We start from the raw sequence: 24,223 nt of genomic DNA, 5'->3' as shown, positions 1-24,223 counted from the left end.
AATTCTATCATGGCTACTTTTGAATTCAAGCCTGTGAAGTTAAGTGCAAATTCTTTAGTTACCTGTGCGTGCCCTCCTTGTAACTTTTTGCAAAAATTCCAGCACCCAGCCTTTTTAAATGCTTTCTCCACCTCTTTATTTCTCAGCGTTATATCTAAGCCTTCAGGCTCATTCCTTAGACATTTGCCGGATCTGTGCTCCTTTTTCTCCATTGATTCTTCCAAATCTTCGCAAACAATAACTACCAGCTCCGGTTGGAATTGTGATTCAGCTTCTATTTGAATTCAGCCTCGCTTGATTATCAGCCTCGCTTGATTATCAGCCTCGCTTGATTATCTTTGCAGTTGAATTTTAAATTTTGCCGTTTAAAATCTTTCAAGTTGTAATCTTGCAGATTTGTCATTTCATGCAAGACTTACGACCATCATTAAGTTTTATGCACGGTGGTCTTTCTTGGAAATGATGATTCATGCGTATCAACAGATCTAGTGGTGGTGATAGTGGCAATGAGTGGTGAAATGTGATAAGAGGGGTACATGAGCTGACATGAGAAGACACGGCCTATGACTCATCTAACGGATTTGACATTTCGGGAAAGATTCGCTGCGAAATGTACGAATCCATGATTTCGCAGCGCTGTCAGTTTTAAATTTGAATGATGCGCTGCGAAACTGCCTAATCAGGATTGCGCTGCGAAACTGCCTAATCATGATTGCGCTGCGAAATTACAAAAAGACACGGTGGCTGACATAAGATAACAGGTGGCTATAAAACAATGGTAGATGGAGGGGAACCAATGGGAGCTGAGAACAACTTGACTCAAAAACTCTTCAAAACTTCAGATTCTAAGGGAAGAAAATTAAAACAAAAATAAACTAGCACTGACCTTTGTCATCGGGCTAGGATGAAAAGTTACATATATCAATTTTGGTTCTAAGTGATAACAGTAGGGATAACATGGAGTTGGGTATGGAGGATATTGAGGAAAATATTGAGGATATTGTGGATGGCTCCCATAAGTTCCTTGCTAACCTTGTTACCAATATTGGTTTTAGGTTTGAGATGGCGAAGGTTGCCAAGGAAAGAGTGCATTCCAATTACTTTGAGATGGATATGCATAAGCTTGAAATTGTGAATTAGGCTCTTGCATCATATTAGGTTGACTAGGCTACCATGGTACTCTTGGAGCTACATAACATAGCTGCATTGACAATTGACTTGCTCCATTGTCCTCTTGGTAAACTTCTTTCAAACTTGGTAATGAGGGGAAATATTTAACTTCATGTGAGTCTACATGGACAGCACAAATATAAACATCTCTTTTTCTTCATCTTTCATTCTTAACATTTCTATTTGTTTGGTTATATTTCTAAGAATTTATGTTTTAAAGTCATCAAACAAATTTCCAATTTTAGCTCGACTTACCAATCTTGATGCTGATTTACTTACTCTTGCCTTTCCTCTTGATATGTATTTGCATGTTTCACACATTTCTTCAAATGATAATTGATATACATCACCTCTACTCATGAGATCAAGGAGATCAATCCACTCATCCCTAATTGTTCTAAGTAAGATGGTTTTTAGTGTGTCAAATCCTAAATGATGTAATTTTTCCCTCTTAACGTTATACATGAACCTCTCTATTAAATCCTCAAGGCTCTCATCTTCTTTTTGATTCATTATAAATATTTCTTCTTTAAGATCATGATCTTTATATTTTTCTAGAAATATCTTTGCATATCATTCCATGATATTATTGAATTAGTCCCTAAACTCATGAACCATTTAAGAGCTCTATCCTTCAATGTCACCGGAAACAATCTCAATGTTTGAGTGTTTAATAGGTAACCATAAGATATACAAACAATTTAAAATTCAAAGAGAAACGTTTCTAGATCCTTTGAACTCATACCGTGGAAGTTTGGAAGAAAATATGGAGGGATGTTCTTCATATGCACACTGATCTCAATATCTTGAATGGGAAATATGAGAGGATCTTCATCATTGTCATCATCTCCATCCATTTCCTCTACATTATCTTCCAGCTCTTCTTCTTCTACCTACAAAAGTGGATGGTTATGTGGCTATTACTACACCACATTATCAAATGGGGGGGTGGTTGGTGTTTGAGAAGTATTTTTTTTTATAAACAAAATTGAATTAGAATGCTAATGAAATTTTTGTGTTTTAGCAGAAATAAAAAGAAATGAATCTAATAGGGAAAAAAATGCATACTTTGACACCTCTCGAAAAATGCCAGCAAAAAGTGATGAGCCACGGTATTGTAACAAGAATGATGCAACTCCAAATGCTACCAACTTTAATTATCTACTCGGGGTTTGCACAAACTTAAGAGGTATCGACACTATATGTACAACATAAAATGCATCCTTCCTTTCATGTCATGATGTAGTTTAGTTAATGTAAGTAAATCAAATCCTAAACTAATTTCATAAATGGAAATTTTAATTTGGAAAAGAAATTAATCCTAAGCAGGAACAATAAATTGTAATTGAAATCCTAAGAGCACGAATTCAAATAAATAGGTCTAATATACATTGTAAAAGATCATTTCCTAATTGGTGTTTATTCTTTGTTAACCATTGATTTAGAGCCTAGGGGTCATGATTCAATCCTAAGGGGCCAAAACTAATCTTTTTGAGAAAAATTGGGCAAGTATATACATGCTCGATGAGTACAACAGGAAACAACATATTTACAACATGAAACTATAATTCATTGAACGACCAACAAAATAAAATCCAAATTGGATGGGAAAAGTTTTTTTATTGACTAGGATGTCTTAGGTCTCCATTAAAAGTGGAATCACTCAAAAATACTTTTTTCAACCCATGCTAAAAAATAGCAGAAAATTACTACTATAAAATCTAGAAATTTGAGAATTAGTGAGCTAGTAAATCTATCAAATGACTAACCTAATCAAGTGAAAATGAAATGGGGTAATTTTTTTATTAACTAGATTTTTTTTTGTGATCTAATGCAAGTTGAATAAACACAATTTAAGCTCATTAGAATGCTCTAAAAAATAGTAGAAATTTTCTATTATTTGCCACATGGGACTTCCAGAAATCTAAATTTGGGAATAAACAAGCTAATCCAAGCAGCTCAATGATTACTATGACCTTCCAAATTTGTTCCAAGGATTAAATGATGATTATGCTCCTGAGAAATAATTTACTTCAACCATTTAACCCAATCCTACAATAGAAAATCATCAATACTAAATGTAGAAATAAAAAGAAAAAGAACAAGAGATGCATGTTAATAAGAAGGGAAAAGAAGAAAAGTAAATGATACAAAAAGACTTTGAGGCTCCCGGTATGGCAAGGACCAAGGAAAATCAAAGTCCTATGAAGGATACCAAGATTTAGAAGTTTAACATGGCACCAATATTCTTTATTTCCATCAATACAATTACATCCTTGCAAGAAATGACAGTCGAGCTACAAAAATACTAGTTCTCTCCACAAGAAGACTAATAAAAATACACCCCTAGAGGAAAATTCGACTTGGTACTTATAAAAAATGATTAGGAATCATTCCCCATGATAGGAGGAATATTTCCCCACCAAAAACCCTTGATTAGTGGATTTGGTTCCCAATACTAGGAATCTGTATTAAATGGCAGGGAACACATTCCTAGATTTTGTCAATCATTGGAGCTCCACAATTTGTGCCATAATTCCATAATATATTGTTGATTTATTATTTAATATTTATCCTCCTATAGTAGGGAGTAGGCACCTATATTATATCCTCCTCCAAATCTCCATAATCTTCCCAATATTCTCATAATATTCCACAAAAATAAATAATATTAGGCACAAATATGCAATTATCCATAGACCTTCCTAATGAACATGTTAAAGTTAAAAATACATTATCTAATGCAAAAGGAGGGGTTTGATGTGCTGAATGATGGTCATATGGGCCTTAAATTATGTCTAATTTAGAGGCCCATCACTTGCCAAAGGAGATGGCATGCTCTTCCTCACAGTTTGCAAATCAAAGTGTATCACTCTCCTGAAAGACTAAGGAATTCCCTAGAGAGAACCCTACTCTATAAAATGATCATGCAAATGTTGAAGATCAATTGGATAGGGATAACACTTAGGCCCCCCCCCACCCTTACTATTGGGCCTACAAGAGAGAAGAAATAAGGCAGAAGAACAAAGGGAGTGGGAAAACATCAAAGAAAATGCAAGGTTCTATCCACAAAAAGGAAAACCATTTGAGATGCTTTGGGATGTTAAGGAGGCCACCACGTCCATGGATGAACATCACATCAGTGAGTAAGTTTCTCATAGTGTGAGAAATAACTTTAGTAAGGGCGTGATGATGGGTCCCATTAATAGGTATATTTTGAGGCTCATTATGTAATCCTCCAACCCTTAAATTCTTTTTTTTTTTCACATTAATTTATGTTTCTTATCCATAATGTGCTTAGTAGAAAAACCAAAGAGTGCTTGTCATATTTCATGGCCTAGTATGGTTAATATACAGGAAAAAGAAACATTTTTCGAGTTATCTAAACTCCAGGGGCATCTTGGAAGCATCTAGAGAGAATATAGGAGGCTTGTCCACTACATTAAATCTACAACTCGACATAAGTCCCAAGATTCCTCACCAACAACTGGAAGTCCATTGGAAACCGATGAAGTCAATTGCATGAAAGGACCTAAGGGGACTAGATCCATTAATTTCAAGGTTTTTGAGGGAATTAGTCCTCCTTTCAAGGGTGTTGCCCCACAGTCACTTTTTGTATAAATAAACAGGCCTAAGGGCTCATTAAGATTCAAACTTGTAACAACCCTGGTCAAAATTCCATGTAATAAAGTTAATAAAGGAAAAATAATAACCAAGGTCATGGAACACGTATTCCAAGCTAAATATTGGGAAAAAAAACCTAGTGGAGGTGTAAATTTGGTTTATTATGGATGAGGAAATTGGCAAAGGTAGTGGCAAAGAATTTAGAAAGGAATGAGGCATTAATTGGAATTTTATTTATGAAAGTAATGGAAATTAGGAGAAAAGGAAGGTGAAAGATCATAGGTTGCATGTGAGGTAGAAAATGAAGGAAATGTTATGGAAATTTAAGAAAATAGAGGCTTGATTAATAAAAAGGCTTCTGAGGATCAGTTGATATGTTTTTTTCAGTTCAGTTTTGCGCTCCCTCTCTATTCTCTCTCTCTCACACTCTTCGACACTTAGAGTTTCTTGGAGCACTTCAAATTAGATTACAAAAAGAAAAGAAAGAAAAGAGGAATAAAAGATCAAGAAAGGAAGAGAAAGATCAAGGAGTTACAACGGATTATTTGTAAGTATCGTTTTGTATGTTTGATTTCTTTGCTAGATTATTTGGTTCTATTGTTTTCATTGGCATGGGTTTTGGTAGGTGTGAAAGTGTTTTTCATCATTTCCTTTCCATTTTCAAATAGCCATGGTGTGAAGGTTTATCTTATATTTGGTTAAGCTAGATTGCTGGATGGTTTCGAAACTAGGTGAGGTAGTCTCTAAAAGAAAGAAGACATGGCCTAGGAATCCATGAACCGGATTGGGATTGTGGTAAAGCTAGATTTTATGTGCCTTGGTGGCCCTAGGAATCCTCAACCGGTGAATGGAGGGATATATGATATATCCCAGAGTTGTGTTCCCTCGATCAGGCCTAGGAATCCCTGACCAATGAATGGTGGGATATATGGTAAAGTATGGAGGGTGGTGTCTTGATTAGGCCTAGGAATCCTCAACTATTGTATGGAAAGATATACAATAAATCCTAGAGACTAGGAGATAGGAAAATTCCTCATGGTGTAGGTGGAGAAATTCGGTGGAATCCATGCTTGTTTAGGGTCAGTAGGGATTATGGTAAAGGCTCTGGAAAACTGGTTTGGTTTGGTTTTGAGTCCCACATTCATGCTTGGAATATGGCACAAGGGTGATTGGTTGAAAGAACTATTTGGTTCAATGAATCTATGGTTGGTAGTTCATGGAAGTCCCATACCTGGTTGGATTTTTCATTCATTAATAAGAGATTGTTCTCCTTGGTATATCATGTGTAAATGTATTGCCTTATATGTGGATTTTATGGCTGTTATATCCTTGTATTTCTGTTGGTTATGAGTATGTTTTATTATAGACTTGATGTATGGTTTCCATCATGTTTTGATTAGTAATGGAAATAACAATGAATATATTCCCTAATAGATAATAATGCATCTATTGTGTTATGGAAAAAAATCTTCTTTATGAATCTCAGATAAGTATGAGACCCCTATGCTTAGATCTATTGTTATGACCTATCAAATGCATATTTGTAACATGTTTGATGAAATTCCTATCATGGCTAGTAGGGGTCCATTCAAGTAATTGAAGTGTTTGCATTAGTAACTTTGTTTCAATTTCATTTATCATTTCTAAAGGATTCATGAAGTTTTGGGTAGTGGCCTGAGTCCTGGCCCTGAAAACGTGGCACAGAATCTGGGGTTGCTGGCTCAGAACTAGCTAAAAAGGTCCACAGCCACTGGCATGCACATGATATGGGAGAAACTTGAAGGGCTTAGTTGCATGCATGGCCTATCATGGGAACGGTTACGGGTCCAAATCAGTGAAATTCCAAGTTGCCTCAAAGGTTGGTCACTTGGAAGGGTTGGTTGGATCCTAAATGTTTTGTAGCATGTGTGGAAGGTTAGAATGGTTTTTCTTCATCGATTCCACTTCCTTAACTGTAAATTGGGATTTGAATCACATCATAGTAGCCTCTTGTCACATGTTTACTCCAACGGACTGGTTAACTTGGGTAAATGTGGGAGGAAAGTGTTACAGAGTGATATCAGAGCATGGTTCACCCTTTGGATTGGATGGGTGATTTGTTGGTCATGCATTCATGTCAGTTGCATGTATGTGTTATCTATGGTTGTGTTCTATGTAATTGTTATGTATGCATGGTGGTGGCCATGGTTGCAGTGGTGTTGCCATGTGAAAGTGGATGGTGTGTTGTTGGATGTGGTCATCATGAGTGTATGTTAGTTATGCATTGTTTATGCATGTTAGTGCTTATATATTTTTATGCATACGTTTATATGGTTGTAGTTGTCATACATGAAGTCATGGTGTGTGGCTAGTATGGTCATGCATTGATAACTGGATAATGTTTAAATGGATGTTATATGCAGATGTGATTATGATTATACATGTATCATGCTAATCTAGCTGATCTTGAAGATATGATATCCTCCCCTCAACTATATTGAGGTATGTTGATTATGTTATGTTTTAGTTTTAGCAGAAATGGTGTACTTGTAGGAAAGAGATCAAATATGACTAGAAATATGGTATACTACAGTTCACGAGGCTCTCCCTATGGATCATATTAGTAGCGTGGTGTTGGGAACTCTTCTGACTTGGCAGATACATTGAGAAGTTTGAATGAAGAAATAAGGAGTTGCAAGGAAAATAATGATAGGATCATTAAGGAATAGGGGAAACAAGCAGAAGTCAATGCAGTAATCCTTCAGAGTTTGTTGAAATTGCAAAGACAAGGACTACTTAGTATCAACCATGGAAAGGAGGAAAAAAATAATGGGGCATATAACAGTAGATCTCATGGTGGGCACAGGTCAGATAAGGATGACACGAGCATAGATGGTAGGCTCTTGGATACTCTAGATAGTAGAGGTGATGGACACACATTCTATTCTAGTTTTGGTTCTGATAGGCACTATGATCATCATCGTTATCATCCTTACAGGAGGAGTGACAGAGGATATCTTCTATATGAGTTCAATAAAGGGAAGACACCTACCCTTGATGGAGATTTGAAGAAACTGAAGGATGCAGAGGCATGGCTACTTGGGATGAAGAAATTCTTTGAGCTACATGATTACATGGAGAACATGAAGGCTCGAATAGCTATCTTCAGCCTCAAAGGGAAAGCATACATATGGTGGGAAGATGTGAAGAAGGTTAGAGACATCAGGACAAATGGGTTGAGTTGGCATGAATTCAAGAGACCTTTTAGGAAGAAGTATTTTTCAGAGTGGTACTACGACAAAAAAGAAAAGGAATTCTATGAACTAAAGATGGGAGTTATGACAGATGAAGAGTATATGACCAAATTCCTAGAGTTATTGAGGTATTTATTGTATTTTAAGGATGATAAGGATAAGGTTCAAATATTTTTCAGTGGATTTCCATTAGCATTTAGAGATCGGATTGAGTATGATGAGCCTCTGTCGCTTGAGGAAGTTATTTGGAAATTGAAACATTGTTACAAGTAGTCAAATCGCAAGAAAAGATCTCAGCAAGGTTGAAAAGGGAAATACGAAGCTAAGGGTAAATGCCAACCGAAAAGAACAAGGCCTCACGATGCAGGTGAGAAAGAAAATGTTGCACCTTAAAAGAAGTTTAATGGCTCACAACATGGAGGGTAGCATAGTAAAGGTGATGGTACAAGATGGTTGTAGTGTTGGATATGTGGTAAGGATCACATTAAGTGGGATTTTTCCCAGAATAAGGGTGGTAGACCTCAAATTTACAGTGCACATGAAGCACAGACAATTGGGGATGTTGGGTAGAGAATTTGCACATATTTATGCATTGTTGGATAACAAGCATGAAGATCACTAGGAATTTTTTATCGATATGGACAGTAAGATTTGTGATCAAGTTGCTTCTATTTTGATTGACCCTGGATATAATTATAGTTATGTTAGTCCTAACCTAGTGGATAAGTGTGGTTTGAATAAAGAAGTGCATGCAGAATCTTGGTTAGTGCAATTGGCTACAGGGACAAAGAGGAGAGTGTATCACTGGATAGGAGCTTTTACATTTGAGTTGAATGTTATGCCTACCTCAGCACATTTGGATGTATTTTCATTGGGATCATATAGTATACTTTTGGGTATGGACTGGTTGTATCTTCACAAGAATAAGGTGGATGGTTATGACAAGGCTATTGCATGTTTGGATGACAATGGAGAACCTAGAATATTGCAAGGTAAGAAGAAGACAATATCAGTTAGAATGGTGACAACTATGCAGGAAAAGCGTAGTCACAGAAAAGGGTGTGTGTTATTTACAATGCATATTTCTAGTGATAAAGGTAAGGATGTTGAGGATGTGGAGGTATTGAGTAGGTGCCAAATATTATAGCAGTTTCAAGATGTGTTTCCAGTAGAGATTTCAGAGTTGTCCCCTCACAGAGAAGTGGAATTTTCCATTGAGTTGGTACCAGGGGTTACACTAGCATTGAAGTCACGTTATAGGATGAACACACTAGAGTTAGTAGAGATGAAGTTATAGTTGATAGAAATGCTTGACAAGGGATACATTCATGGATACATTAGGTCAAGTGTATCACCTTGGGGTGCACTAGTATTATTTGTGAAAAAGAAGGATGGTACTCAAGGGCAATGCATTGATTACATGAAGTTGAGCAAAGTGACCATCAAGAATAGGTATCCATTGCCGAGGATTGATGACTTGTTCAATCAGTTGAAGGGAGCAACAATTTTCATGAATATTGATTTGAGATTAGGATATCATCAGGTACACATCATGGAAGAGGACACATACAAGACTACTTTCCGGTGCAGGTACAAGCATTATTAAGATTTTATAGTTCCATTTGGTTTGACTAATGCTCCAGTTACCTTTATGTTCTTTACGAATAGTGTGTTGCGTCCTTATCTAGACAAGTTTGCTATCGTATTCATTGATGACATTTTGATATATTCTAAAAATGAGGAAGAGCATGCCGAGCACTTAGCAGGTATTGAGATTGTTGAGAGAGAATCAGTTGTATGGTAAGATAAATAAATGTATTTTCTTTCAAATAGAGGTACATTACTTGGTATGTGTTGTCTCTAATGAAGTCATAAAAGTGGATCCATAGAGGATAAGGGCTATCATGGAGTGGGAAACTCCTAGAAATGTGGATGAGGTAAGATCATTTATGGGGATAACAGGTTATTATAGGAGTTTCATCAAGAAATTATCTCACATTGCATATCCTATTATGTCACTACAGAGGAAAGGTAAGAAATTTGAATGGAAAGAGGAATGTACAACACGTTTTTAGCAATTGAAGTGGTTGTTGACAAATTCTCTTGCGTCAAATATTGAAGATTCAAACAAATAATTTGTGGTGTGCACAGATGCTTGCAAGAGATGACCTGGTGGAGTCCTTATGTAGGAAGGACAGGTAGTGTTCTATGAGTCATGAAAATCAAATGAGCATGAGAAAAATTATCCAACACATGATCTTGAGTTAAAAACGATCATCCATGCATTGAAGATGTGCAGGAAATATCTTCTTGGTATGAGGTTTGTATTAATGAGAAATCATAGTGGATTGAGGTATCTATTTAACCAACAAAATCTGAATGCCGGGAAAGCTATATGGTTTACCATGATTAATGAGTTCAAATTTGAGGTCATGTACATCAAGGGTAAGGAGAATAGGGTTGAAAATTCTCTTAGTATGAAAGTACAGGTGAATCACATAGCAGTTATGAGTTCTTATGGGATAGATTTATAGGATTCAGATATTATAGGAAGGACAATAGGATGGTAGGTACATGGATCTTATGGATAGGTTGTAGCAAGGTACTAGTGGTCAAGATGTGGACTATCATCTTACCATAAATGGTTTGGTCAGATTTAGGGACAAGTTATTAGTGCTAAATAACAATGAGCTCAAGAAGACTATCTTGTGAGAGTTTCATGCAAAACCATATTCAGGTCACCCAAGATACTAGAAGACATTGACAATAGTGAAGAAGTTTTATCATTGGCCGAATCTAAATAAGGGTGTCACAAATTTTGTGGCTAGATGTTTGGACTATCAGCAAGTGAAAGTAGAATGTAAGCATCTAAGTGGACTACTACAACCGATTCTGATTCTAGAGTGAAAGTGGGAGGTCATTTCCATGTATTTGATCATAAGTTTTCTGAGGACATCTAAACAACATGATTCCATAATGGTTGTAGTGGACACGTTGACAAAGGTAGCACACTTCATTCCAGTGAAGTCTGTGTATTCAACTAGTGATGCGACACAAGTATTCATCAGAGATGTGGTGAGGTTACCTGGTGTTCCACAGAAGATTGTGTCAGACAAGGATGCTAAGTTCTCTTCCATGTTTTGAAAGTATTTTTTTGAAGGTCTGGGCATGGAGTTGGCCTTTAGCACAACTTATCATCTGCAGAAAGTGTTATCGCTCCAAGAAACTCTCCTATGGTTGTGGCTCAGAGATGCTTGGTAACATATAATCTTTAATATTATTCTCTAAACTATTGGAATAAATAATGGTTTGGATCAAGCTAGATAACCACTTTGACTCTGTTATTACTCAAGGCATGCATGAACACCCTCAACCTCCAAGGCTTTAGACCACCAATGCTTAATAGTTTGTAGATTAGGTGAACGAATGGAGAATACTAACCATACCAGAAGATACATACACAAACATATGATGGCCAACTACAGGAAGTAAAAAAACTTGCAAATCTAATACATCAACGCAGAGATAAGATGACAGTTATCTGGCATTGGATGCAAAAGAAACCTAAACGGCCTGTTCAAGTGTAAGCTTGGAACAGAAGAGAAATTGGAATATTGAACATATGCCAGCAAAAGAAGCTTGTATTACTGATGAATGAAGATGAGAAGCTTGAGTAGCAAAGTCTTAATAGTCTCCAGAAGTTGAACCTTGATTACATCTTACTTTCAGCTATTTATAGCTCCTTACAATGTTCTCAATCTTTTTAGGGCTTGAGGTGTCTTAATCTATTTCTATTGTCTTTAACTACCTGATTGCGTACAAGGACACAATTCTCCTTCCATCACGAAAGCAGTAATTAATTCTGGTACATCGCTATGCTGTTATGTGGTTGGCTTGATTGTGCCATTCAGGCCCCATGAATGTTTAATTCTATTTGCCTGCATCATGTTGCGTCCTCCCTCTTTCGGCCATACTTTCAGTTAATTTAGTTCAGTGGCCTGACTGTCACGATACTAAAAGAGTCAACCACCTTCCTCCTTGGGCAACTGATAGGAAGTAGAGTATGAGGTGCATGGGTGGTTGGATGTGCTAATTAGGAAGAACAGGGTAATGGCGGGATGGTGGAGGATAGGCGGGTAGCTGTTGGGTGAATTACATCAAACGAATAGAGTAATGGCAGGGTGGCAGAGGACAAGCGGGAGTAGTCATGAACAAGGCCTGCTGGATTGGAAGGAATGGATGGAGGAGATTGATTGCGTGAGGCTTGTAGTCATGGCAGGAGTGCGTTAAGTCCAAGCTGTTGGATCTTGGTTGGACAGATCAGACAGCTATCATGAGGAGGAAGTGCTCGGCAAATAATGGTCGGGGGTAGTTTTCTAAGGCGGGATTGGTTTCCATCGGATGGGCATCGGGCGGTTAGTGGTAAGTGTCAAAGCCCGTCTGATTCCACTTAGTAGATGATGTGTAGCAATAGAGGAGAGAGAGAAATTGCCTTTATTAGGCAGGTACTCCTCTCGCTATTTTCCCGTGCAATAAGAACGACAGTCGTTAGATCTAGCGGGAGTGATCTAACACTGGAGATCGATCGAGCATGTCTCATGGATCGGGTGAAACATGGGCCATCAGATCGATGGCGGAGGGACATGGAGATATAGGATGTCCTCGAGAAATGCGTGGAGGGTGCATATGGACAGAAAGGTAAGGTTTTTTCGGGGTTTTGGGTTGATTTATTTAAGGCTAAGGTCGAAGAGGGTTTCGTTATGAAGTGAGGGTCAGGTTAAGATATGAGCGGAATATAATGTAAGTGCAAGAGTGGGGAAAGTGGAGTGATGGCCCGTGTGGGGCCTTTTCTAGGACAACAAAGCAAACCATCTTCTTCCTTTAACCTTCAAACTAGTAGCACTGCACCTCAGGGCTAACACTGGCTCCTTCCAGGGATGAAAGCCTCCCTGTGAGGTTTCAAGAACTGTAGACCATTGCCTTTCCAATAAAACCAAAATCAAATCCTCCTCCTAGTGTTCCATTGAGCATGGAGTCAATTTTGCATAGAATAAAAATTGAGACAAAAACATATTTACAATGCTAAGGCCTTTACATCCTTAAATGAAATAAAGTTTGAGAAATCGCCCATTGATTGGGCCATCAAAAAAACTTTCCCCCTCCATATTGTGAAGGATGAAGGTGTTTTTTATGTGAGCCTAAGTAATGACAAAAGGTCTTGTCCGTAAGGCATCGAATTTACCATGGTTACCCTTCTTTTCCTTAAATGCATCCCACTTGAGGACCCAGTCACCAACCTAAAAATTATCCATCTTCGCCTTTTTATCAATGTCTTCCTTGATCTTCTTTTGATGCATTGCTGACTTCTCAAGTAGTTGTTCTCTAATTCGCTGGACTTCAACCAAGTCACTCATCCTCCTTTCCATGTCATCTCCTTCATCCAGCTCCTCTTGCAAGAACTTGGCCACAGGGAGCGTCAATTGGATAGGAAAAACAACCTCAGTACCACACACTAGCTTGAATGGATAGTTCCCTATGGATTTCTTGGTGGTAACTCTGTCAGTCCACAGTGCAAACTTCAGCTGGGAATCCCAACTTATTTTGTTGTCTTCTAGTAGTTTTTTTATTATCCTTACCAGGATCTTATTTGATGATTCAGCTAAGCCATTGCCTTGAGGATAATATGAGGTAGAATGCATTAATTGAATGCCCATTGATTCACATATGTCCACCAATTCCTTCACTCTGAAAGCTGCTACATTATCAATGACTAGCTTGGTTGGGTAGCCAAATCTAGTGATAATATTCTCGGTTAGGAACTTCATGACAACCTAGTGATCAACCTTTTTAGTAGGTACAACTTCAATCCATTTGGTAAAATAATCAGTGGCTGCCAAAATCCACCTGTGCTGGCCAGTGGAATGTGGATTAATTTCCCCTATGAAGTGTAAACCCCACTGCTGGAAGGGACCATTGGTGTGTATGGGCTTTAAGGGAAATGATTTCAGTTGTTGTCTTCCTATAAACCTCTGGCATTTGTCACAAGATTTTACAAATGAAAACACATCAGAGAATAGAGTAGGCCAATAATACCCAACCCTCAGGATCTTGTGGGCTATGGTTTTCCAATAATGATGCCCTCCATAGATGCTGGAATGAAACTGGTGGATAACTTCCACAGATTGTTCTTTGTCTAGACATCTCAAGAGGATTCTAGATGGGTCCCTCCAATAAAGTAGGTTCTCATTAATACGAAACTTAGCTGATCTGAGCTTAATGGTCCTGGCCTGACCTGAGCTAAGCCCTAGAGGGACTTCTAGCTTGAATAAGAAATGAACTATACTAGAATACCACTTACAAGTGACCAAATTCTCAGCCAAAGACTGGTTCTGTTCGTGATTTCCTACTGCTTCCTCTGTTTGTTCTCCATATGAATTTAAGCTCATGCAATTTATGTCCAGCAGACTGCAATTTTCCTCAGCCATAAGCTTAGCCAAGCCTTGGCCTTTGACAAGCTTGGTGGGCTTCACCTCTATGTTGAATTCTATGAGTTTTGAAATCCATTTGGCTCTCCTTCCATCAACATCTAGCTGGGTTAGGACATCCTTTACTGAAGCTGATGGCACATAGGCAACCACCTTGGAGTGGAGAATGTAAATTCAGAATGCCTTTAAGGACTTTATAAGAGCATATGCCTATTTTTCAATAAGGTCATACCTTAATTCAGCATCCCTCAATGTTTTGATGAATAAGGCCACTGGGTGCTCTACATCTTCACCATTTTTCTGCAACAAGATTGCTGCAAGTGTATCAAGAGAGGCAAAAGAGAATATTTAAAACTCCTTGGTGTATTCTGGGCTGATTAAAGTGGGAGCTTCCATGATAGCTCTTTTAATGGCTTCGAAAGACCTTCTAGCAGCCTCTGTCCATTTTATCCCTGACCCCTTTTTTAGCATGGAAGTGATGTGCTTCACTAGCTCTGCAAATTTTGGAATAAATCTCTTCACGAAGTTAATTCTACCTAGGAAGGATTGAATGTCCCTTTTTGACTTTGGGATGGACAATGTTTGTATTGCTTGAACTCTTTCTACATCAATTTTAACACCTGCAACAGAAACAATATGCCCTAAAAGTTTTCCTTCTTTAAGAGAAAACTGTGACATCCTTGGATTTACTAAAATTCCAAACCTTATACCCTCCTCAAATGCTATAAATGATCCTCATGACTATTGGAGAAAATTTTTATGTCATCAAGATAAATAAGGACAAACTTGTCCTCTTCTCCCACGAAGGTTATGTCCATGGCCCTCTGAAAGGTAGCCCCAACATTCATCAACCCAAAGGGCATCTTAGAGTACATGAAAGTGCCCCAAGGAGTAGTGAATGCAGTCTTTTCTTGGTCTTCTGGGTGTACAACAATCTGATTGTAGCCTGAAAATCCATCCAAGAAAGACATAACTCTAGCCCCTGAAACTTTTTGCAGCAAATGTTCCATCTTGGGCAGGGGGTAGTTGTCTTTCTTAGAGCACTTGTTTAGATTCCTGAAATCAACACAAATCCTGATTTCTCCATTCTTTTTTCTCACTATCACAAGGTTAGCTATCCACTTCGAGTACCTTAAGGGAACTATGATTTTGGCATTTAGCAACTTCTTGATCTCCTTTTCAATCAAAGGTGACAAGATAGGGTTGATTGGCCTCAATTTCTACTTGAAGGGGATGGTGTTCTTCTCCAGTGGAATCTTATGCTGAATAATGCAAGTGTCATAGGTTTTTAGGTCATTGTATTCCCAAGCGAAGACATCAGCAAATTGTTTCATCAGGGTGCAATACTCAGAGCTTTGGGCAGAGGACAAGTGAGCGGGTAGATTGATATACTTTGGATGGGCTGGACTCCCAATATTATGTTCCTGAACTGTAAGCTCACCTTCTTTTTTAGCAGGTTTATAAGTTACATTGTTATGGTCAAATAACCTCTCTAAGGGCACCAACCCTTTGGGTATACGATTACTAGGTAGTTGCACAATACTATCCTGGCCAATTTTGTCCCTCAGCTTGGACTGGTTACATTCTTAATGGCTTCATTCTCTTGGTCAATTTGCATTTCAGAGAATTCATCAATGACTTGTAGAAACATATTTACTTCATCATCATATTCAAAAACTTTCCAGTACTTGACATTGTCAGGCAAAAATGGTTTATATTTCACCTGGACTTCATAAGTCAACTTAGGAGGCAAAGGAGGGATAAAGGTGCTTGCAGACATAGCAAGGGAATCAGCAAGCTTATTCTTAGCTCTAGGGATATACGAAATATTAAAGGTATTGAAAGATCCTTGAGCTTCCATACCTCATCTCTATATGCCTTCAGCCTACGGTGCTTTGCTTGGAATGTCTTGTTCACCTGTTGAATAATCAGATTTGCATCTCCAAATACTTTCAGATCTTGGATACCCATCTCTTTAGCAGCGTTTAAGCCTAACATCAAGGCTTTGTATTCTACTATGTTATTGGTGACCTGAAAAGTTAGTGTGAAAGAAAAATGTATGTATTCTTGTGTGGGAGATACAAGAACTACACCTGCTCCTGTGGCTTCTTTAGAGCGAGCTCCATCAAAGAACATTTCCCAGATTTGTGGGCCTTCTTCCTCTTTGATATGGCAAACTGGTTTTCTAAGCTGCGTGGGGATCAACTATGATTTTTCTACTTGAAGAATACAGGACCCAAAATCAGTATCAACAGCATAGATGGGATGATTAGTAGGGTTCCTTTCATCACTGATGATATAAGCTAACTGAGCCTCTCTGTATAATCTCCTGCTTTCACCTCCAAAGACTGGGACGGTGGCATAGGATAGGTCATTCTGCAATGTCCCACCTAATCTCTTAATCCATCCTCTGGAAAGTAACATGCCAAACTTAGGGGGGACATCTGCTACCACAATATCCATCATCATGCTCTTCATGGGCATCTGGGACAAGGTGATGGCTAGATCTTTGATTAACCCCAAACATTTCACCTTTCTAGAGTCAAAAGAAAACAAGTCATGATAGGGTCTAGTGATGTCAAGGCCCAACTCTTCCATGACAGCCTTGGGCATTAGATTATGGCTGGCACCTGTGTCCAACAGACAATTGTGGAGGATTTTGTCATGAATAGTCGTGGAGACATAGAATGATGGGGAATTGTCATCAGGATGTTCAATCATTGGGCTGAGGACAACAGCTGGCTTGTCATCTTGCAAATTCACATAGTCATTGGATGCTTGTGTGGCTTTAAGCTCAAGGGCCTCAAGGATGGGTCTCTTAAAGGATTCATTCTTCACTAGTTCCATCAGAGGTATAGATATTTTTATCTTTTGGATTTCTGATTCAAGACTAAAAGGAGAAGGGAACTTGTCAAGGCTTCTTACCTCTTGAGCTGGAGCATTGAGAATGATGGGATCAGTTGTTGGTCGTTTTTTCTTGTTGGTTTGCTGCATTGTAGTGACGGTAGCCATCTGAACAAGGGTTTGTTGGGTAGTAGTCGCCTTGGACCTTAGATTGTATCTGTGTTGGTCATCAGTTTGCAAAACAGCTCCACCATCCCACTCTTTGCTGCTTTGGTCCTTGGATAGTGACTCCTCATACGCAGCTAGGGTCAAGAAAGAGGCACTGCCCTTGTCTTCCAGACAATGGATATCATCGTCCTCCTCATACTGATCTTCATCAATGACTACATTCTGCAAGGGGGTCTTCATACTTTGGTCTTCATTTGCATCTTTGTTTCCTTGAGGAGCCTCAGACTGCTCATTAGTTCTTCTATATGGGTTCAGATTTCTAAAAGCGAAGGCATTAGGAGTTCTTCCTTTCCCAGATTTTTGTTCCATATTTAGCTTAGAGACTTTAGAGGCCAATGACTCTATTATCTTGGTCATATTATATAACTTGGGATCTGAAGATGATGAAGATTCACCCATCTGTCTCCTTCGATCAACATGTCCCTTAAGTTTCTCTATGGCTATGATGTTTGATTCTACCTCCAAGGCTGCATCCTGCATCTCAGCCAAAGAAGCACATCTTCTCTCTCTCAATAGTAAACAGAAGTCAAGAGTCAAAAGCATTTTCATAGGTGAGTTTAGCAGAGGTAGGGGTGGGTTTCACTTCAGCTGGTATCTTGTTGTACATGCGGTTAAACCTTTTATTGAAATAAGATAGTGACTCACCATTTTCCCTTTTTAGGTTCCCAAACTTAGTATGGTAGTAGAGAAGATCTTTCTTATCCCCCCAATGCTTTAAGAATACGTCATCCAATGCTTCAATATCTTCTATAGACCTCGGGGTCAATTCCCTGAACCATTTTCTAGCCTCTCCATCTAGACTTTGGAACAATACTCATCCATACATCAACTTCACTAATGTCTAGATTCTCAGCATAGCTATTGAATGATTCTAGATGTTCTTCAGCTGTAACCCCTTCTGTCCCAGTAAACTTAGGCATGTATTTATGATGTTCTCTAGCTGGCATAGCATTCAAAGGAATGGGCAGAACTAAAATTCCATACCTAGCAGCTATAATTCTCTCCATTTTGATGGGTACTTATGGACTTGCCAAAGCTGTGGTGGCTAGAAGGGTACTAGAAGTCTGAATGATAGAGGGTTGAGGAGTGACTGATAAGATTAAAGGGGAATGATGGATAGGAGGTGAGGTTCCCTTTGGGCTTACAACAAAAGGAGAACCTAAAGAATTGAGAGCTTTATGTATCTCTGAGATTTTTCCTTCACTTCTAGTACTAGATACTATATTGTCAACACGAGTTTGTTCTATTGTAGGATTTTCTTAAAGATGTATAGAATATCATTTTGGTTTCCCTGAACTTGATGCTCCCTTTTGGAAATCCTTTCTTTCTTTGATGATCTTTTCAGGGTTAGGGACTGGGTTAGCTTGTGACTTTTGAGGATTTCTACAAGTATGCCTTCCAAACTGAGCCAAAATTATGGAGTGGAGTTGCCAAGAGGTTCATCCTCCAGTAGAGTCTCCTCTCCCTGGAAATGGTGCCAATTATGTTAGCTATCCAGGAAACTCTCCTATGGTTGTGGCTCGGAGATGCCTGGTAACATATAATCTTCAATATTGTTCTCTGAACTATTGGAATAAATAATGGTTTGGATCAAGCCAGATAACCACTTTGACTCTGTTATTACTCAAGGCATGCATGAACACCCTCAGCCTCCAAGGCTTTAGACCACCAATGCTCAATAGTTTGTAGATTAGGTGAATGAATGGAGAATACTAACCATACCAGCAGATACATACACAAACATATGATGGCCAACTACAGAAAGTAAAGAAACTTGCAAATCTAATACATCAACACAGAGATAAGATGACAGTTATCTAGCATTGGACACAAAATAAACCTGAATGGCCTGTTCAAATGCAAGCTTGGAATAGAAGAGAAATTAGAATATTAAACATATGACAGCAAAATAAACTTGTATTACTAATGAATGAAGATGAGAAGCTTGAGTAGCAGAGTATTAATAGCCTCCAGATTTTGAACCTTGATTACATCTTACTTTCAACTATTTATAGCTCCTTACAATGTTCTCAAGCTTTTTAGGGCTTGAGGTGTCTTAATCTATTTATACTGTCTTTAATTGCCTAATTGCGTACAAGGACACAATTATCATTCCATCATGAAAGTGGTAATTAATTTTGGTACAGCACTGCCCTGTTAGGTGGCTGGCTTCATTGTGCCAGTGAGACTCCATGATTGTTTAATTCTATTTGCCTGCATTGTGCTGTGTCCTCCCTCTTTCGGCCATACTTTCAGTTAATTTAGTTCAGCGCCTAAATGTCATGATACTGACAGAGTCAACCACCTTCCTCCTTGGGCAACTAATAGGAAGTAGAGTATGAGGTGCATGGGCGGCCGGACATGTTAATTAGGAAGAATAGGGTAATGACAGGATGGCAGAGGACAGGCGGGTAGCTGTTGGATGAATTACATCAAACGGATAGAGTAATGGCAGGGTGGCGGAGGACAAGCGAGAGCAGTCATGAATGAGGGCCGCTGGATCGGAAGGAATGGATGGAGGAGATCGATTGCGTGAGGCTTGAAGTCATGGCGGGAGTGGGTTAAGTCCGAGCTGTTGGATCTTGGTTGGATAGATCGGACGACTATCGGGCGGAGGAAGTGCTCGTCGAATAATGGTCGGGGGCAGTTTTCTAAGGCAGGAGCAGTTTCCATCGGACGAGCATCAGGCAGTTAGTGGTAAGTGTCATAGCCTACCCGATTCCACTTAGTCGATAACACATAGTAGCGGAAGAGAGAGAGAAACCACCTTTATCAAGCAGGTACTCCTCTCGCTACTTGCCCGTGCGATAAGAGCGACAGTCGTTAGATTTAGCAGGAGTGATCTAACGGTGGAGATCGATCAAGCATGTATCGTTGATCGGGTGAAACGTGGGCCATCAGATTGGTGGGAGAGATCAATGGTAGAGGGACACAGAGGTGCAAGATGTCCTCGAGAAATGTGTGGAGGGCACATATGGATGGAAAGGTAAGGTTTTTTCGAGGTTTTGGGTTGATTTATTTAAGGCTAAGGTAGAAGAGGGTTTTGTTATGAAGTGAGGGTCAGGTTAAGATATGAGTGAAATAGAATGTAAGTGGAAGAGTGGGGAAAGTGGAGTGATGGCCCATGTGGGGCCCTTTCTAGGACAGTAAAGAAGACCATCTTCTTCCTTTAATCTTCAAACTAGCAGTGCTGCACCTCAAGGCTAACAGACAGATTTACAAACATAAAGGGTCAACAAGGTATTGGAGGACATGTTGACGATGTATGTGATGCATAAGCAAATGAAATGGGAGTACCTTCCATTGATTGAGTTTTCTTATAACAATGGGTATCAAGGGTCACTGAGGATGAGTCTGTTGAAGCATTTTATGGGAAGAGTTGTAATACTCCCATCAATTGAAGTGATCCAGTGAATAGGGTGTTGATTGGACTAGACACTTTGGAAGAGATGGAATAGGAAGTGATGGTTATCAAGAAGAATATGAAACCAACAGAAGATAGGAAGAAATGTTATGCAGACCAAAATAGGTTATTTAAGGATTTTTAGGTTGGGGAATATGTGTACTTGCGCATCAAGCCCAAGAAGATCTCTGATTCAAATTTAACCAGGAACACAAAAAATTACAGATATAACCATAAATAAAAAGATGCAGTATAAATAACACTTCATTTCATTAATATCAAATACTGAAATATGCTTACAAATAGAATGGAAATAAGACTAGCTCAGGTGATGGTAGCTTATCTCTGAGAAGAGATGTGGCAGCTACATGCCTCTGAATTGTGTTACAATGAGGTCCAAAGGCCTATTTATTATTGATAAGGAATGGAAAACCTTAAACATCCAAAAACCGAACCATAGGAGATGAAGCGCCAAACTATGGGTCCCGTTTGGGTAAATTGGTATATCAACTTCCCGGGGTCGTAACTTTGGCATACGATCTCGGTTTGATGCGCACAATACCTCGTTGGAAAGATATATCCGAGGAATAAAATTTTTGAGTGAGAAACATTAGTATAAGACCCATGTTTCTCTCTATTTTCCCAAAAAATGTCATTTAGGGCCTCAAAACGGCTCTAGAAGTTCACAATCCAAAAACTTGCCAAAAGTAGTAAATTGTGCTACAATTAAGGAAACTGAAAAACTGAAATAAGAAATGGTGGGGGTCCAAGTGGAATAGGTGGGTGGCCACCAATATCCACCTGGATCATTCCTCCCCCCTTAGGAAGCAATGGTCCCCATTGCGTTGAGTTCCTCCATGAGATGAGGAAACTTCTGTTGAACTTGGTCCTTGGTGAGCCACTTGCCCTGGTGAAGTAGTTGGCTTGCTTTGACAACTCGATATAGTTGGATGCTTTGCTTTTGAGAGTTCTTGATATGCATGTCCATGATCTAATGAATTGTGCCTTGTTCCATGCAATCTAGATTTAACTCTGTAGGTGTGAGTTGTTCTGTAATGTCTGATGTGTCTAGCAATGGTGGGAAGTATGGTCAAAGGCAGTCCACATTGAACACTAGGTGCAGGCCAAGGAATGGGGGATACTGAGCTCAAATGAATTGTATCCCACAGCCTTGGTAATGGTGTAAGGACCATATCATAGTGTTTGAGCTTCTGAAAGGCTCCGGTAAGGTGTTCCTTTTGCAAATGCAACCAGACTTTGTCGCCCACCTGAAACTTGTGTGGCACCCGATGTTGATCATGTCGTTGCTTGTACTTGGCATTTGATTTCTCCAGAATGTCATGGACCTATTGGTGGATATTTTGGATGTGCTCAGTGAAGTTGTTTTCATTATTGGTTTCAGATTGGACATGAGCTGAATCTACATGAGTAGCTGCAAATGGCTTGGTCACATCAATGGAACATAATGGCTGGAATCCCAAGCCCACCTGAAAAGGGCTGTGGCCAGTCAAGATGTGGAGAGACCAGTTATAGTTGTGCTAGACATAGGGAGGTTCTCATCCCATGTGCATGGATGCTTTGAGCTGTACATGCACAGAATGTGTATGATCATCCTGTTGACGACCTCTGTTTGGACATCAGTTTGGGGATGGAAAGACGTGGATTTAGTGAGATTGGTGTCCAGCATCGACCAGAGACTAGACCAAAATGTATTGAGGAACCTGCTGTCGCGATCTAAGATGATAGACTGTGGGATCCCAAAGTGTACCCACACTCATTCAAAGAATATTCTTCTTGTAGGCTGCCATAATGGCCATCTTCGAGAATCTGTCGATGACTACAAAAACACAGTTTTTTCCATTCTTAGTAGAAGGAAGGCTCGACATGTAATCCTTGGAGATGGATTCCCAAGGTCGACTAGGGGTAGGTAGCGGAGTACAAAGGTCGTGCTTCTTGATGGCTGATTTGGAAATGACACAAGCAGTGCATGATTTGATGTACTTCCTGACATCTTGTCAAAGATTCAGCCAATAGAAATACTTCTGCAATATTGCCACAATTGTTTCAACCCCGAAATGCCCAATGACCCGACTAGGGTGTGCTTCCCAAATCATCTTGGTACACTCTCTTGAAGGAACACAAAAGTGTCCTGTGTAGCATAATAGGGCATCCTGGAGGTGAAAATCTGGAACTTGCTGACCCTCCAAGAGCATTTGGTATGTCTGGCTGAATTCTAGGTTGCTTTTGTAGAGAAGTGGCCAATCAGAAGTCTCGTGCCCACAAGAGTTGAGCATGGTGTTTAATGCCATGATTGGTGGTCAGTTGAGGCAATATGAAACATTATTGGTTTTTCCCTTCTTATACTTGATATTCAAATGGAAATGTTGCAGGTGTGTGGACCACTTCTGATGGTGATCATTCTGCAACTTCCCTTGCGTTTGTATGAACTACAGGGGCTGGTGGCCTGTGTGGATGACCATTTCCTTCCCCAAAATATAATGCTTCCATATTCGACAGGCCTGCATAATGGAATACATCTCTTCGTCATAAGTGGGATACTTATGGACTGTGTCTAAAAGTATGTCACTGTGATATGCCACTTGATGCCCCTGTTGAGTAAGGATTTTCCCAATAGTATAGTCAGAGGCATCTGTCTCGATCTCAAATGGATGTTGCAAGTCTAGTAATGTGAGCACTGGTGCAGATCAGAGGCAATGTTTCAACTCTATTAATGCCTTCTTTTGAGATTTAGACCAAAATAATTTTTATTTCGCTCCTCCTTTGGGGACTTGAGTGAAGGGCCAAGTGATATGAGAGCATCACAACACAAACCTGCAGTAGAAATTAGCAAGACCCAGAAAGTTATGGAGCTCTGTCAAAGTGGTTGGAGCTGGCCAATTCCGGATGACTTGGATCTTGGCTAGATCCATATGCACCCCCCATTCATCAATAACGTATCCCAGATACTGAACCTAGGTCATGCCAAAAGTGAATTTCTCCAAATTGGCACATAGCTTGTGTTGCCGCAGTGTTTGGAGAACCTGTCGAATGTGGTGGAGGTGCTCTTCCCAACTCTGGCTGAAGATCAGGATGTCATCCAAGTATACCACTACAAATGAGTTGGTGAACGACTGCAAGATGTCATCCATCAACGTCATGAAGGTTGTAGGAGCATTCGTCAACCCAAAAGGCATAACCAACCATTAGAAAAGGCCCTCCTTGGCTTCGAAGTCAGT

The sequence above is a fragment of the Pinus tabuliformis genome, chromosome X (assembly GCF_031772625.1).
Source record: "Pinus tabuliformis cultivar Carrire ecotype Pingquan chromosome X, CPIR1, whole genome shotgun sequence".
In the NCBI taxonomy this organism is placed as follows: Eukaryota; Viridiplantae; Streptophyta; class Pinopsida; order Pinales; family Pinaceae; genus Pinus; species Pinus tabuliformis.
Note: the sequence above shows the minus strand (reverse complement) of the source record.